Genomic DNA, 15774 nt, shown 5'->3' with positions numbered 1-15774 from the left:
GTGTACACATTCGTCGCAATATAAGTGTACACGATCATCGCAATATAATTTACCCAACTATGAGTCGGGGTCGATCCCACATGGAACAATATACTAGGCGATTTAAACAAATAAGGAATTATCACCAACTAAGCTAAAGCCAAACGATAGATAATATTTTGGTTTTTGGAGAAAATTATAACTAATGCGGAAATGTAAATTAACCTAGAAAGCAAGTAAAATGATCAATGGCCACAAGCATGGATACAAGGGAAATTACTCTCTAGTAACGATCCAATGTATTTTACAATTTTACAACTAAGAGCGGGTTTATGTTAATAGATAATGATTTCTAAAATCTCATTGAAAGTCTTCCAACCAAATCAATGAATTTCACTCTAAGCTTTTCCAAGCCTTAGAGTGTGATATTAGGCACAATCAATTTAACCTCAAGTAACTATCCTCTTTCGAGCTCAAGTTATTAGATGGGTTTAATGACCCAAATCCTTGCTATTTAACTATTTTCCTAACTTTCACTTTCTTTCTCAAGCAAAGTAAAAATACTTAGGCACAAATAATGTTTGCAACCATTAAGAGACATTTAAGCATGAAAAGTTGATAGAAAAACATTAACCCACTTCATTAGAAATAAAAATCATTCAATACATAAGCATAACAAGAGATTTAATCCAACACTTGATAATAAATAATATCATACACAAGATTCAAGTGAAAGAAGAAAATACTACACACTTAAATATTCAATACAAAACAAGGAATTGAAGAAAGGATTAAGAAATATCTCATTGAAGTGCTTCCAATCTTCTCTTCCAATGGTGTGGATGAAACCCTAGCCTCCAAGAGCTTGTGTGCTATGCCAAAGATGAAAATGTTTTCCCCCAAGTTTTCCTTTTGTAGTTGCCTAATTTTTCCAATTTCAAAAAATGATAAAATATGCCGCAGATTTCAGTTTTTGCATTTCTGCCCGTTTTTTGCAAATCTGTCCCCTTTTTGCAAAACTGTCCAGTTTTGACAGTTTTGCAAAACTGTCCAGTTTTTGTCCAATTTGGCCTCTTTTTGACTTTATTTTCGCTTGGTTTCTTCCGATCACTTCTAAATCACATAAACCTATAAAATGGAAGTAAACGACATTAAATGCACTATTTTCTCAATCAAAACATAGCAACAATCTAAGATTAAAGAAGAAATAAGTTGGTAAAATACCAACTTATCAAACCCCCAAACTTAAACTATTACTTGTCCTCAAGCAAATCAAATTATAATTTCCTTCAAAAGACTCCATTCAAAAGTGCACCAACATCATACCACATCAAAAAGGTCCACTTTAAGCACAAACACATGACTTTGATTGGTACCAACAATTAATCCAAAACATATGAATCACCAACTTCTTCTCAAAAACTTCATTTTCATTCCAAGTGTTCAAACACCAAGTTAATCAAAGTAGCAATCACGTCATGACACTAAAGCTTCAAAATTTGCCTTATTATCACAAAACAACTTTCTTTTGTTCATTCCTCTCAATTGGAAAATGGAACAAATTCACAACTTAAATTCTCATGTGCCCTCACACTCAAGAGAGAATCCCACACTTAGAAAATGTAATTCAAATGAGATATCAAATAGAAAGAATTAACTCTCTCTCACACAAAGATGTTCAAATGCACACAAGTAGTACCATAAGCTTGCCCTTCATGTATTTCTCCACTAATGTAGACACACTTGGTTCAAATTCAATTAGGACTTAAAGGGTTATAATTTAGGCTTTTGGTTAAGGTAGGGCACAATTTGGGTAAAAGTGACTCAAAACCTCCCTAAGCACTACAATTTTCAACATTCAAAGCACACTTCCTTTGAAACTTTTCCACACCTTTCTTCATTTTTTCATTTCACCACATAGTCTTCCCATTAATCACACTCTTTATTCTTCCTTCATTTTTTTTTTCAAAATAACAACGAAGTTTTAAAAAAAAATAAAAAAAATTCTTTCACCTTTTCACCTTTAAAGTAACTCCCACATAACAACTTTTCCAACCATCACCCCCAAACTTAGGCTTTTAGCCTATGTTTGCACTTTCAACGCACTTAAGGAGGTAGAGTACCAAAAGATGGATCAATGAAGAACAGGGTAAAGCTTGTAACATGGTTGTCAAAGAAAAGGTTAAAGGCTCAAAAGGGGTTAACTAGGGAAAACATGCAAGGGTAGGATATTTAAGGCGCAAAAACGGTCCAAGGAAGGCCTAACATCATTTTTTAAACCAAGTGTAGTCTAGGATTTCGCCTTGAAACACATTCCGGGCAAGTTCTAGACCACAAGTAATGCAAAAAAACTCACAAAACCTCACCACACATGGCACATGCAAACTCAGGTGAAATATGTATCCAAAAACCAATTGAACAAAATGAACTCACAAAGTCAATCATAGCCTAAAGAGACTAATTAGTGAAAGTAAGAGCCAAAAATTGAGTCTAAAAGTCACAACAAGAATCCCTACTTCAATCGTTTTTTTTTTTTCAAAAATCAAGAATTCATACGCCAAGGTTCAAATAAGTTGGTACCAAGCAAGTCAAAATTGGTCAAGGGGAACACCATTTTTACTCCTAAACCACCTAATTAAGAACGGAAATAAAATAATAAAAGTGACTAATCCACAACATGCCAACAAAAAAAATTTCAAAACTTTGAGCAAGTTCCATTTGTAACAACAACTATCCATAGCCACACCAACAATCATAAAACAAGCCCGGCAAGGGCACACAATATTCATACATAAGACAAAAGCCCGACAAGGGCACAAATCAAGCATAACTGAAATATAATGTGCTACCACATGCCACCCCCAACTACAAACATTACAGTGTCCTCACTGCACATAATCGAAATAAAACATAAAATAGTTTGAGAGCAATTTTTTTTTTACACTGTCACGACTTGCGACCTGACCTGCGATTCACAGGTTATGTCATCTGGAAAAAAAAAATTCTCTGTCACAACTTGCGACCTGACCTGCGACTCGTAGGCATGACCTGCGATTCGCAGGTTATGTCATCTGAAAAAAAAATTCAACAGCTTTTACTGGTTTGGGGGCTGTCCGGAAATCCGACATGCTCAAAACAACTCCAAAAATTCTGAAACTTTGCATATTAGTCAAAAATCATAAACTAAACTATTCTAAAAAGTAAAATTTCAAAAACGATTTAAAATTTTTAAAACGATGGGTTGTCTTCCACCAAGCGCTTAAGTTAACGTCGCGGCACGACGGTTACCTTTACCACTTTTCCTTCCATTTAGAAGATATGAATTTGCGCCCCAACTTTGAATCAAGATTATGATGACGCTCCTGGGGGCGGTGGTAGAAAAACAAAGAAGCCAACTCTCGGGTGTCGCATTTTTCATTTCTTGGCCCGTAAGTGAGGCATGCCATTTTGTCTTCTTGGCATAGCAAACTTCAAAATGAAAACGCTTTCTTCTTCATCTCCAAAATTCTCCATAGGCTCGGTTAGTTCAACTTCCATATCATCAACCAAGAACAATGTTGAAAAATGGTTGGAATGTGGTCCAATGCGCTTCAATTTCAAATTCACTTCATTTTTGGCATCCTCACCCAAAAATGAACTAGAGTCTTCAAAAACCATTTCATGAACCTTTTTATGCAACTCTAGTATCATTTCTTCAATCTTGACATCTTGCATTAATTTTGGATTGGTCGGTTGGCAATTCATCATTAGCTCATGAAAATCAATCTTGACCTTTTCTTCATTGGAAACCAACTCAAAATTACAATCCATGACCCTTTGATATTAAGCATTACATACTTCAATCTTTGCATTCAATTCGGCCTCCAATTTCCGGATAGCAATTTCAAGTAGCTCCACTTCTTGACTTTGCTCAACATGCATTTTTAGAAATTCTTCCATCATCCGTGAAATGCCTTCACGGTGATCTCCATAGACTTCAAGTTGTTGAGCTTGATTCATTAGCCAATCTTGGCTCAAAATTTCCATTTTCTCAAGTTTTGCTTCATTGTGAGAGTCGTCCAACTCTTGTAAAAATTCATCCATGGTGAGATACACCTTTTGGACAGTTTCATCATCTCCATGTTGAACTTCTTCCCATAATTTGGTCAAGACTTGCCCATATTTTTCATTCCTCCCCATTATGCTTTTCAAAATTTCCTCAACTTCTTCTTTTTGAGAATTGGAGATTTCTTCTTCAAGATTTTGCTCTTCTTCTTCTTCTTCTTCTTCTTCAAGTTGAACCATTTCTTCTATTTCACAACTTTCGTTGTGGTCACCAGAATTTTCGGGTTCATCTTTCAAATTTGAAATCTCTTCTTCAACCAATTCATTTTGAGGAGTAGACACTTCTATGACAATTGAGGAATTGGCATCCTCAAATGAATCAATCATTCTTTTCATAGCTTCTCCATTTTCTAAAATGGATTGTTGGACGAGTTTTCGCTCTTCCTCCATTTTAGCTTCTCGATCTAAGTATGTTTGGAGCATTGTCATGATGCCTTCATATCCGGCACTTTGTCCTTCACTTGTCATGTCATTGTCCCTATCAAACTCAAAAGCACAACTAGCATTTTCGTTAGAACAACTTGGAGGAGGGGGAGCAAAATAATTGGGACAATCACCCCAATGTCCACCTTGACCACCACATATATTACAAATACTCTCATCATGGGATTGAGACGGTGCACACATCTCTCTCCCGGGAGCATTTTCACAATCTTGCCAAAAGTGGGGTCCTCCACAATATGGACATGGGTCATCAAAATATAGGTTGCAACCATCAAACCCATTTTTATTCCAAAATGCCATAGAGACACAAGTAACAAAAATAAATAACAAAAAATAAAAACTAACACAAAGAAACACAAAAAATCACAAACACATATTCACAAGTTTGGACCAAAGCAAGCAAGCTTAAAATCCCAAACTAACCCAAATACGCCAAATTGTTCCTCGGCAACGGTGCCAAAATTGATAACGTCCAAATTCACTCCTCAAAGAGAAAGTGTACACGGTCGTCGCAATATAATTTACCCAACTATGAGTCGAGGTCGATCCCACAGGGAACAATATACTAGGCGATTTAAATAAGTAAGGAATTGTCACCAACTAAGCTAAAGCCAAACGATAGATAATATTTTGGTTTTTGGAGAAAATTATAACTAATGCGGAAATGTAAACTAACCTAGAAAGCAAGTAAAATGATCAATGGCCACAAGCATGGATACAAGGGAAATTACTCTCTAGTAACGATCCAATATATTTTACAATTTTACAACTAAGAGCGGGTTTATGTTAATAGATAATGATTTCTAAAATCTCATTGAAAGTCTTCCAACCAATTCAATGAATTTCACTCTAAGCTTTTTCAAGCCTTAGAGTGTGATATTAGGCACAATCAATTTAACCTCAAGTAACTATCCTCTTTCGAGCTCAAGTTATTAGATGGGTTTAATGACCCAAATCCTTGCTATTTAACTATTTTCCTAACTTTCACTTTCTTTCTCAAGCAAAGTAAAAATACTTAGGCACAAATAATGTTTGCAACCATTAAGAGACATTTAAGCCTGAAGAGTTGATAGAAAAACATTAACCCACTTCATTAGAAATAAAAATCATTCAATACATAAGCATAACAAGAGATTTAATCCAACACTTGATAATGAATAATATCATAAACAAGATTCAAGTGAAAGAAGAAAATACTACACACTTAAATATTCACTACAAAACAAGGAATTGAAGAAAGGATTAAGAAATATCTCATTGAAGTGCTTCCAATCTTCTCTTCCAATGGTGTAGATGAAACCCTAGCCTCCAAGAGCTTGTGTGCTATGCCAAAGATAAAAATATTTTCCCCCAAGTTTTCCTTTTGTAGTTGCCTAATTTTTCCAAGTTCAAAAAATGACAAAATATGCCCCAGATTTCAGTTTTTGCAGTTCTGCCCGTTTTTTGCAAATCTTTCCCCTCTTTGCAAAAATGTCCAGTTTTGACAATTTTGCAAAACTGTGCAGTTTTTGTCCAATTTGGCCTCTTTTTGACTTTATTTTCGCTTGGTTTCTTCCGATCACTTATAAATCACATAAACCTATAAAATTGAAGTAAATGACATTAAATGCACTATTTTCTCAATCAAAACATAGCAACAATCTAAGATTAAAGAAGAAATAAGTTGGTAAAATACCAACTTATCAGTCTGCTGTAGTGGACTCAAGGCCGCCGTAGCGGGACCGCCACAGAGGAAATGGTGACCTCTGCAGCGATCGACGGGGGCAGAAAACCCTATTTTTATATTCCAACTTTGAACCATTACCCACAAGATCCCAAAGTCAGTATACAAGAGAAAAAGAGGCAAACTTCATTCCATTCATTGGTGAAAGCATCTTGGAGGGTAAGTCCCATCTTTATTTGTTACTTTTCCTTTCTTCTTTAAGTTTCATGATTAGTTTAAGGTCCATCAATGGTAGGTGAAAATCCTAGAACCCTAGAATTAGTAAACCTTTAAATAATTGATGGGTTGTTGATTTTGTTATTGATTAATCGTCTAGGAGTATAAATTATCATTTTCTAGGAAAGGAATGTGATTTCTTATGGTTGAAATTGCATGTTGAGACTTAGGGTTCTAATAAAAATGGAAACTTTGTCCTAAAATCTGTTTGAAAGGATAAAATTGATTAGAAACCCATGAATTGAAGGTTAATGATTGTAAAGATAGAAGTAATGATAAATTCACCATTAAAGGATGGTTTCATCCATTGAAAAGGGTAGAAGTAAGTGGGTCTTCTTCCCTAAATTGTTGTTCTTGTTTAAATACATGGTTTGTTGCTTACTTAGCATCATATTGTTAGACTTTGCCCGTTCAGAGGTGATTCGGAAGTAGAAGGCTCATGTGGAGTAGTTCGTGCCTCCTATTCTGCATTCGAGGTAGGTTACAGCTTACTTTAGTTAGACTTTGATTAGCAAAACATATATATTGTGTAGAATTGACGGGAGAAAGAATGATTAGGTCTTCGGACATGGCGTTTTGGTTGAATATTAGCTAGGTTGGTCTGACTTCTGATTATGTAGGCTTGTCACCGTTATTTAAGCATTGTGAAGGTGTAGTTGTATTCATACTATAGTGATTCGGGATGGATTTCTATTAGGTTGATTGTTGTTGATGGTGGCTTGTTTCCCTGTTATTGTGATTAGACTTGTTACCTAAATTGTTGTGTTGTAATACTTGTTGTACCCAATTCTCTCTTATTGTGACACATATCATCAGAGAAAGGAAGGATAATAAGTTTAGACTTGAATTGTAATATAAACTTATGATAGTACGTAGATGAAAACTTGATGTATGATTTTGTTGTTGATGATGATATATAATAAAATGGAGCAACTTGGTGATACAAGACTTAGTTGTGAGGTGTACTTGTTGTTATGTTGGGAAGTAAAGAGGGACATAGACTCTTATGTTGGTTGAGACGGTTTGTATGATTCATTTCATGGTTGAGTTGATCTAAGTCTTGATATGCTTGTGGCTTTGTGACTTGTACCTTCACTTTTGCTTTATTGGTTTGCATTGATTTACCATGTTTACACTCATTTATGCATTCATAAACTCATACATGATGGAAATGGTTTGGAAATGTTTCATGAAAGACTTGGGGCATGGTTTGACATTGATATTGCTGATTGTTCATAGTCCATACATACTAATGAACTGGAATACATTAAGAGATACATTATGATGTGAAATTAGTGAAAAAGTTAATATAATCTTCTTATTGAACTCATAATACTATTTGATGACAATTGTGGTGAGAAGTTAATATGATCTTGATGAAAATGATATACTACTTGATAATCACTCATTAAAAGTGATGTGATATATATATATATGAAAAGACATATTTGATAGAGGGTGAGGATGTGACCTAGATTAGTTAGGCACGTTTGACAGGGGGTGATGATGTGGCCTAGTTGTGAGCTCGTGGTCCGAGGTTCATTCCAGAGCGAGAGGTACATGGACACCATGGGTCCCCTGCAGGACATAGTTATTGGGAAAAGACACCAATTAGCATGTATGTACAGTTCGAGTGATTGGCCAGTGCATTATATTGCATTGCACATCATCATATTTTGCATTGCACATCATTACATTTTATTCTGCATTATTATATGCTCGTTTGCTTCTGATTTTGGTATGGATGTTGAATTTCTATTGTGATATAAATATGACCATTGACATGGATGTTGAATGCTTATTGTGATATAAATATGACCATTAACATAGATGTTGAATGCCTATTGTGATATAAATATGACCATCGGCTGAGTTAAATTGTGGATTAATGACTCCACCTAGGGACGAAACTTGGACTTTTGATTATCAGGTGAGATTATTGAGAGTTGACAGACTTGTGATTTAGAAGCTTCATCTTAGGCTATAACTCTGTTGATGGGATATTTTGTGACTTGGATTTGAGTATTTAGTGTCTATCTGTCTATCTTGTTGATTTTATGCTTATATACGTGAAATAATCTTAGTCGGCCTATGATGCTTACCGGTACATAGTATTTATACTGTTACTACCTTGTTGCACTCTTTTTGAGTGCAGATTGTGTTTCAGAGATTTCATCCAGACTACATGTCACGACCCAGCCCCGTGGGCCGCGACTGGTGCCCTATTTGGACACCCTAACAGAATCTCGTACCAGATCGACATACCAAAGATTTATTCAAACTTAACATACGTTAATTTAAACAGATACTGAGAACAGATGTCATCCTAAGCGGTTGCCCGTACAGAAACATCATATCAAATCCGGTAGGCTGGCGGAATACACATCGCCCAGATATACATATATATACAGACATATGGGCTATCTTGGCCATAATAGCAAACGGGACCGCTCAAGGCACAAATCACAAACATATTCGACCAAACATGACCCATGACCCACATATATGTCTACAGGCCTCTACAAACCATGACATAATCATATGGCGGGACAGGGCCCCGCCGTACCCCAAATAATCAAATATACAGAAACATGTATCACAAAAGATATGCACCAAAAATATGAGCTCCGGATCAAAAGGAGTACTCCAAATAGCAGAATAAGTACCCTACACTGGCGGGTTACCTGAACGAACGTCTGTACCTGCGGGCATGAAACGCAGCCCCCGAAGAAAGGGGGTCAGTACGAAATATGTACTGAGTATGTAAAGCATTAAGTACAGTAATCCGAATCATAACTGAAGTGAGAGGTACATAAAATGGATACAGAACTAGTATATCAAAACATGTGCTGAAAATATAAATAATGCAAATCAAATCATGCATCGGGCTCAGGAACGTGGTCGACACTCCGACACTGGCGCCACAACACATCATACTCCAGAAGGTTTCAAATCTCCGTACAGTCTCCGAACATATCGTATCATCATAACATATCACAACATTCGAACACATCATATGCCATATCACATCATAACGCCGTATATAAGCGGTACCCGGCCCTATGGCGAGGTCTCGGGAACCGTAACACATCATACTGTCGAATATAACTGTCACACCCTAATATTCCTAGGGTATGATGGGCACCCGACCCCACATCCGGAGCCGAGCGAACCCACAGATTCTTATTACACACATAGTTTCTTCAGACTCTGAAAATCAGATAAAAGTAAAATGCATATTAAGCTTTCGAAATCATTCTTTTATCGCTCTCAAATTAAACAAAATCTGTAATTATATAAAATTTATTACATAATACAGAATGACATATCGGCTGATGAAGCCGCATACAGTCTAACAACCAATACCCACGACTCTGTCTACAAAGTCTCTAACATAAATCCAAGAATCATAACATACAAACTCTGACTCGGCAACACTCCGGGAGCAAATGGAGCTTGCCACCTCCGCTGGAACATCTTCTATAAAACTGCACATAGTCTGGGTGTACCTGCGCGGCATGAAACGCAGCCCCCGAAGAAGAGGGTTCAGTACGGAATATGTACTGAGTATGTAAAGCATGGAATACAGAAAACTGAACTATAATCGAAACAGACAGTACAAACAGTAAGTACACTATCCAGAGTACCAACGCTTATTTTCCGGACGCAGATCATACATACCTAAGTCACATGTCAGAAGGAGTACAGAAAGTAAACAAATCATCCAGAATAACAAAATACTTATTTTCCAAACGCAGATCATATGTCAGAGAAAAGGGTATAGATCGAGAGTACCAAAAGGTTTGTTTTCCAATCGTGGAGCATATATGCCGAAGCCATATATCAGGAGAAGTACGGGTCCAGAATGTCAGACCGGTTATTTTCCAAACACAGATCATCTATGCCGATATCATATGTCAAAAGAAATGCAGAAGGTACAATGCCAAAATGTTTACTTTTCAAACACAAACAAACATATCAGAATCGTGTATCGTACGTATGCATATAACAGATCCCGGCCCTTCCGTGAGGGACGCGGTGAGCAGAATCATATAACAGATTTATTTGTAACGTGATAGTGCCGAGGAACGTACGGCCCGATCCATAAATATACAATATTGCTGCGGAACGTGCAGCCCGATCCATACATATAGTATAATGCTGACACCATATTTCAGAAGAAATACAGAAAGTGAATAACTTACCAAAATATCAGAATACTTACTTTTAAATCACAAATGATGCATATCAGAATCATGCACAGGGCACAGGAACGTGGTCGCCACAACACATCATACTCCAGAAAGTTTCATATCTCCGAACATCTCCGTCACATAACACATCAAATCATAACCACGGTAACCCCGGGGACATATCACACGCCGAGGAACCGGACACATCATACTTCGTAACATATACACGGTACCCGGGGACCGGACACATATACACAGTACCCCGGGACCGGACACATCATACTTCGAAATTCATATATGGAACCCGGCCCTCAACAAGGGACTCGGCGAACCATCCGCACGATACATACCGGCCCGGGACCCGGTGAAAGAGGTCATAGCACATGCACGAGCAGAGTAGTGAGAAACTAAATGCTACATATCCAGACTCGATAGATACGAACACTTGCCAATACCGAAGATCACAAACACGTTCTGAGTCAATCGAAATTAGTATGTGAAAGTTACGGGCATTCTTACCACAGAGCTTTTACGAACATTCCAAAGCAATTCCAAACGACAGATCAGTTCGAAGGAATCGGACGATAGTCATAATGTACATATATATATACCTTTTGGATGGCACGATGGATGGTATCAAAATAAAGCCTTTAGAATCGTTTTACATACCCAATTACATTATAACACTCATTGGAATAGTTACAACCCTTTTTGTTTTATAACAGAACAATGATCAAAAGTTTCCTTTGAATACCGTGCGGAAGATATCATATAAAACATTTACAAGGACCCGATAGAACAACTCAAATGATAAATCATATAAAAGAAATCGAACGATAATCATAGTGTATGTCTTGCGGATGTCACGATGGGTTATGTCAAAATAATCTTTCCGGGATCGTTTTACGCTTCAAAATATGTCATAAGACTCAAGGAATAATCAAAACATTTATCGTTTAGTAGTTGAGGGAGTAACTAAAAGTTTCCTTTAATTGTTGCTCGAAAACAAGTCAATAATACAATAGGAGTGATTCGAAAATAGTGGGCCCACCTCGGGTCAACCGAGGTGGCGGACACAAATTACGTACATTAAGCTTTATGGAGTCACTTATGAAAATCTTAGGGTAATTCGGTCCCATTTGTGGAAGTTATAGATGGTTATGTTATTTTCCAACAAAACATAGAGTTTCTAATTCAATTCCATTGAATAAAAAAAAAGGGCCAAATCTAAGCTCGGATTTCTAGGAGTAGAATCGTCCCCGAGGCTCATGTCATATCCTATTATGTCTAGGACATGCCAAAGAAATAATGGTAAAGCTTTACATACCTTTTCCGCTTCTTACGCTACTCCAAATTCAAGTCCCAAACTCTCCAAAATCTACAAATGGTCACATTTACCAAACATTAATTAGAAGCTCTTAGGAATTCAATCTTGAATTAACATTTGTCTACAGAAATTTCGGCAGCATTTCCCCTGTAAATGCGCCATCCCCGAGAATCTAACTCGGCCAATTCAACAACAACAAACCCGAGAATGGAACTCGGCCACATTATCAATAACAATACCAACAATCATATCTCCCATCTTCAATAATTTTTACTCAAAATACATTCTAACATTAATAACTCGTTTTACATAATTCAACGACATTTGTTTAGATTCCAATCAACTATCACAACACGATTCACAACCTTCCAAATTAAATAAATATCAATAACACATTCCTTACCTTTAACTTCATGAACTACGTCAACAATCTACACGTCGACAACTTCATTTCAAACTACCAAACCATCATTTTCATCATAGAATCCACATTAACAACAACTAGAATATCAAATAAAATCAATTTACCATAGCTACCAAAAACAGCCCCATATTCGGCCACAACCACATCATGCATATTTCCATGGATTTTCATCTATTTCTATACATTACGACAACCAAAATACTCATAACATTAATCCATCATCTCCATACAACACAACACACACACACGGCCAAGCATGCCATATACACGGCCAACACCAACACACTAAATTTATGGCTTCCATGCATTTTTCATCTTGGAGTTCACAACACAACAACAATCAAACTACTACATGAATTCAATCCAATTGTTCCACACTCATACCCCATTCGGCCACATGCATATTCATACGACCACCATGCAAACTTCCATATTCTCATGAGTTTTATCCTTTTCTACACACTACAACATATATGAACCCTTCATAACATATAAAAAGGGATTAAATCTTACCTCTCTTCTTCAACTTCTTCACTTGACCAAGGTGCGGAAACGATGAGACGAATGACCTATCTTCCGAAACAACTATACCACGTTGAAGAGGACCATTGAATTAGTAGGAATACATGAAGAAAATAATTTTTGGAACAAAATTTGGAGACCTCAAACTTCCAAGGTCATGGCCGAATAGGCCCTTAAGTCTTGCTCTCCATTTTTTTTTTGTCTTGAAACTTCTAAGGATAATGACTAAGTGATGGCCCCTTTTTATTATTTATCACATGAGTTAATTAATCATGGGCTTGGGCCATTTGTTGGTCATGGCCGGCCACCCCTATATTTTGGGCCTCATTTTTTTTTTTGAGCCCAATTAGTTACGGATCATATTTTGTAATTCCCAAAACTAATTTCCAGAATTCCAATTTTGCCCTTAGCCTTCCTCGATATTTTCGCGTCAATATTTTTTTCATAAACAACATACATATTGAATGACATCAAAATATTTCCCCATCTCTTGCTAGTCACAATTATTTCAAATTTTCCGATTGTGCAAAACACGGGATATAACAATAACATAGTGCGCACGATCACAAAACCGGCCCGGGATCCGGCGAACGATGTAATAGTAATATGCACGAGCGGAGTAGTGCGGAAATCATATGCATATAAGTAAATAAATTCCGAGACTCGATAAATAAATATGTATATACCGATATCAGGAAGCTCAGAAACAGGTATCGGGTCAATCGGAATTAGTATACAAAAATTACAAGCTTTTGAAGTTCGGAACCTTCTAAAAATATTCCACAAGCCATATTTAGAAATTCAAGTAACAAACTTATTAGGTAACTTTCAAATATCATTATGGATCAAACCAAATGGAGACTTTGGAACCATATATACGTACCAAAATATTTATCAAGACTTACGTCATATCAATTTTCTTTCGAACGCATTCGGAAATATACCAACGAGGACTTTCGAACATCATATATACATATCAAACCGCATGGAATACTTACGGAAATCAAAGACATCGGCCATCCTAGTGGCGCTAAGAATAGAATTTTCTTTAGAAGCATACGTATACATTATTTGTTCATTCCATAAAGGTCATGCCAAAAGAAGGGAAGGTAAGCTCTACATACCTGTCGTAGATCAACCATAACCAAACTTACTTCGTCGCTCCTTTAGCCTATTTAATATGAGAGTAACACTATTGTTAATAAACTACGATTTCCCAAACTTATAAATCTACAACCAATCACTTATGGGAATCACTTCTTAGTTTATACTTCTTGAGTAGTATTTTAATTAATTAAGAACTTAACGAAAATCGGGCAGCATTTCCTCTATATAACTCGCCTAATCCGAATTTCCAATTAATTTCCGATTACCATAACAATACCAACAATGCTATCAATATCCAATCTATAAGGAAACGGTACCATACATCTTCTCATAATCCATAATATACATTCTATATACACAATTCCATTCCGACACTATACCATAATCTCCTTCATTATTCTACACTATAATCTTCCAAAACAATAACTTAAGTGTAGAATCACACCTTAGGATAAGGAACACATACCTTATACAAGCAAACAACCGCGTAGTCTACCCTGAACTTTCAAGAAACACGCTACTCCTACAACCACGAGAGAGGGAGGACGACGAGAGCTCGAGATTTACGAAGAAAAATTGAAATAAAGTAAACTGTGTATGCCATGAAATAAAGAGTAAAACATTGCTTCAGTTGCTGCTGTTTAGTTCGGTTCACTTGTCAAAAAAAAATGACTTTGATTCAAGTACTATGCCAAATTAATTCCAAAGCCTTTGAATTGTGGGATCCACTTTCCTTAAGTAATATAAATGAATTGAATTGTACACATCTTACAATAGCAACAGATCAACTTATATGATATGAGTTACTTTTAACATTTTGCATCAATCCTACACGTGGAAAGGTTGAACATCTAATCAAGGTACGTTTCCTTTCTTGTCTTTTTTTTTTTTTTTTTTGGAAATTCTTTCCAACACCCTAAACTTTACACATAATTAACTCCTTTGATCTCAATTCACTTTAATCCAAATATTTTTTTTAATACACTTCATATACTCATTGTCATGATCGTGTGACATAACACTAATACATAACCTTATTTTTCACACATAAAAAAATTATTGGTGGGGCCCACTTGTGCCTTAATTAAATTATTTTACCACTAATCCCTACTTAACAATTTAATCATAATTAATTAGTCCCTCATTTCCCAATAATATCTTTACAATAAATAAAATTTATAAATAATTCATGTTCTAATTAAAATTGAAAATTAAAGGTTTCTACTTCGTGTCCGAAAATAATTCCGCCTTTAACTTGATTCGATATTTCCGCAATTAATTTCGTAGTGCTCATCCCATAATTTAGCTACAACCCGCACAAATTTAAATATATCAAGAATAGGAGAATTCTTACCTTATATGCCAAGAAATACTCTTCTTCCACATTACTTCACCTTGAAGAAATTCTAAATTCAACAACACGATAAAACAGGACAATGAAATTGAAGCGGTGAACGAAACCTGTAAATTTTAATAACGATGTTGTGTGTATCTATTCATGGAATAACATTGCCACGTGATTTTTCTCATTGAATACGTTAGTGTGTTGTATCAAATGGTTTCATACTATTTATTTATGTTCTCTTTCCAAATGTAAATTGTAGTGGAAAGTGCTAGCACACTTAATGATGACAATTCCTTCTCTTTTTCCCACGTGTCAATATGCAATGTACATGTATTTGACTCATCACCTATATTGATTAACTAGTGAATATATCCGCGCTTCGCGCGGTCA

At 36.1% G+C, this 15774-nt stretch overlaps 1 long non-coding RNA gene across 1 annotated transcript; it reads right to left on the bottom strand.

Annotated features, from left to right (window-relative positions):
- Positions 1 to 8845: 8845 nt before the first annotated feature.
- LOC132619315 (uncharacterized) lies at positions 8846 to 15383 on the bottom strand. The gene is made up of 4 exons (XR_009574674.1): positions 14506 to 15383; positions 14057 to 14103; positions 12924 to 12995; positions 8846 to 12037 (listed from the first exon to the last, which is right to left on the bottom strand). It is a non-coding gene; the product is annotated as an uncharacterized LOC132619315 (long non-coding RNA).
- Between the last annotated feature and the right edge of the window lie 391 nt (positions 15384 to 15774).

The sequence above is a fragment of the Lycium barbarum genome, chromosome 11, assembly GCF_019175385.1.
Source record: "Lycium barbarum isolate Lr01 chromosome 11, ASM1917538v2, whole genome shotgun sequence".
Lineage (NCBI taxonomy): Eukaryota > Viridiplantae > Streptophyta > Magnoliopsida > Solanales > Solanaceae > Lycium > Lycium barbarum.
This window is presented reverse-complemented; position numbering and strand designations above follow the sequence as displayed.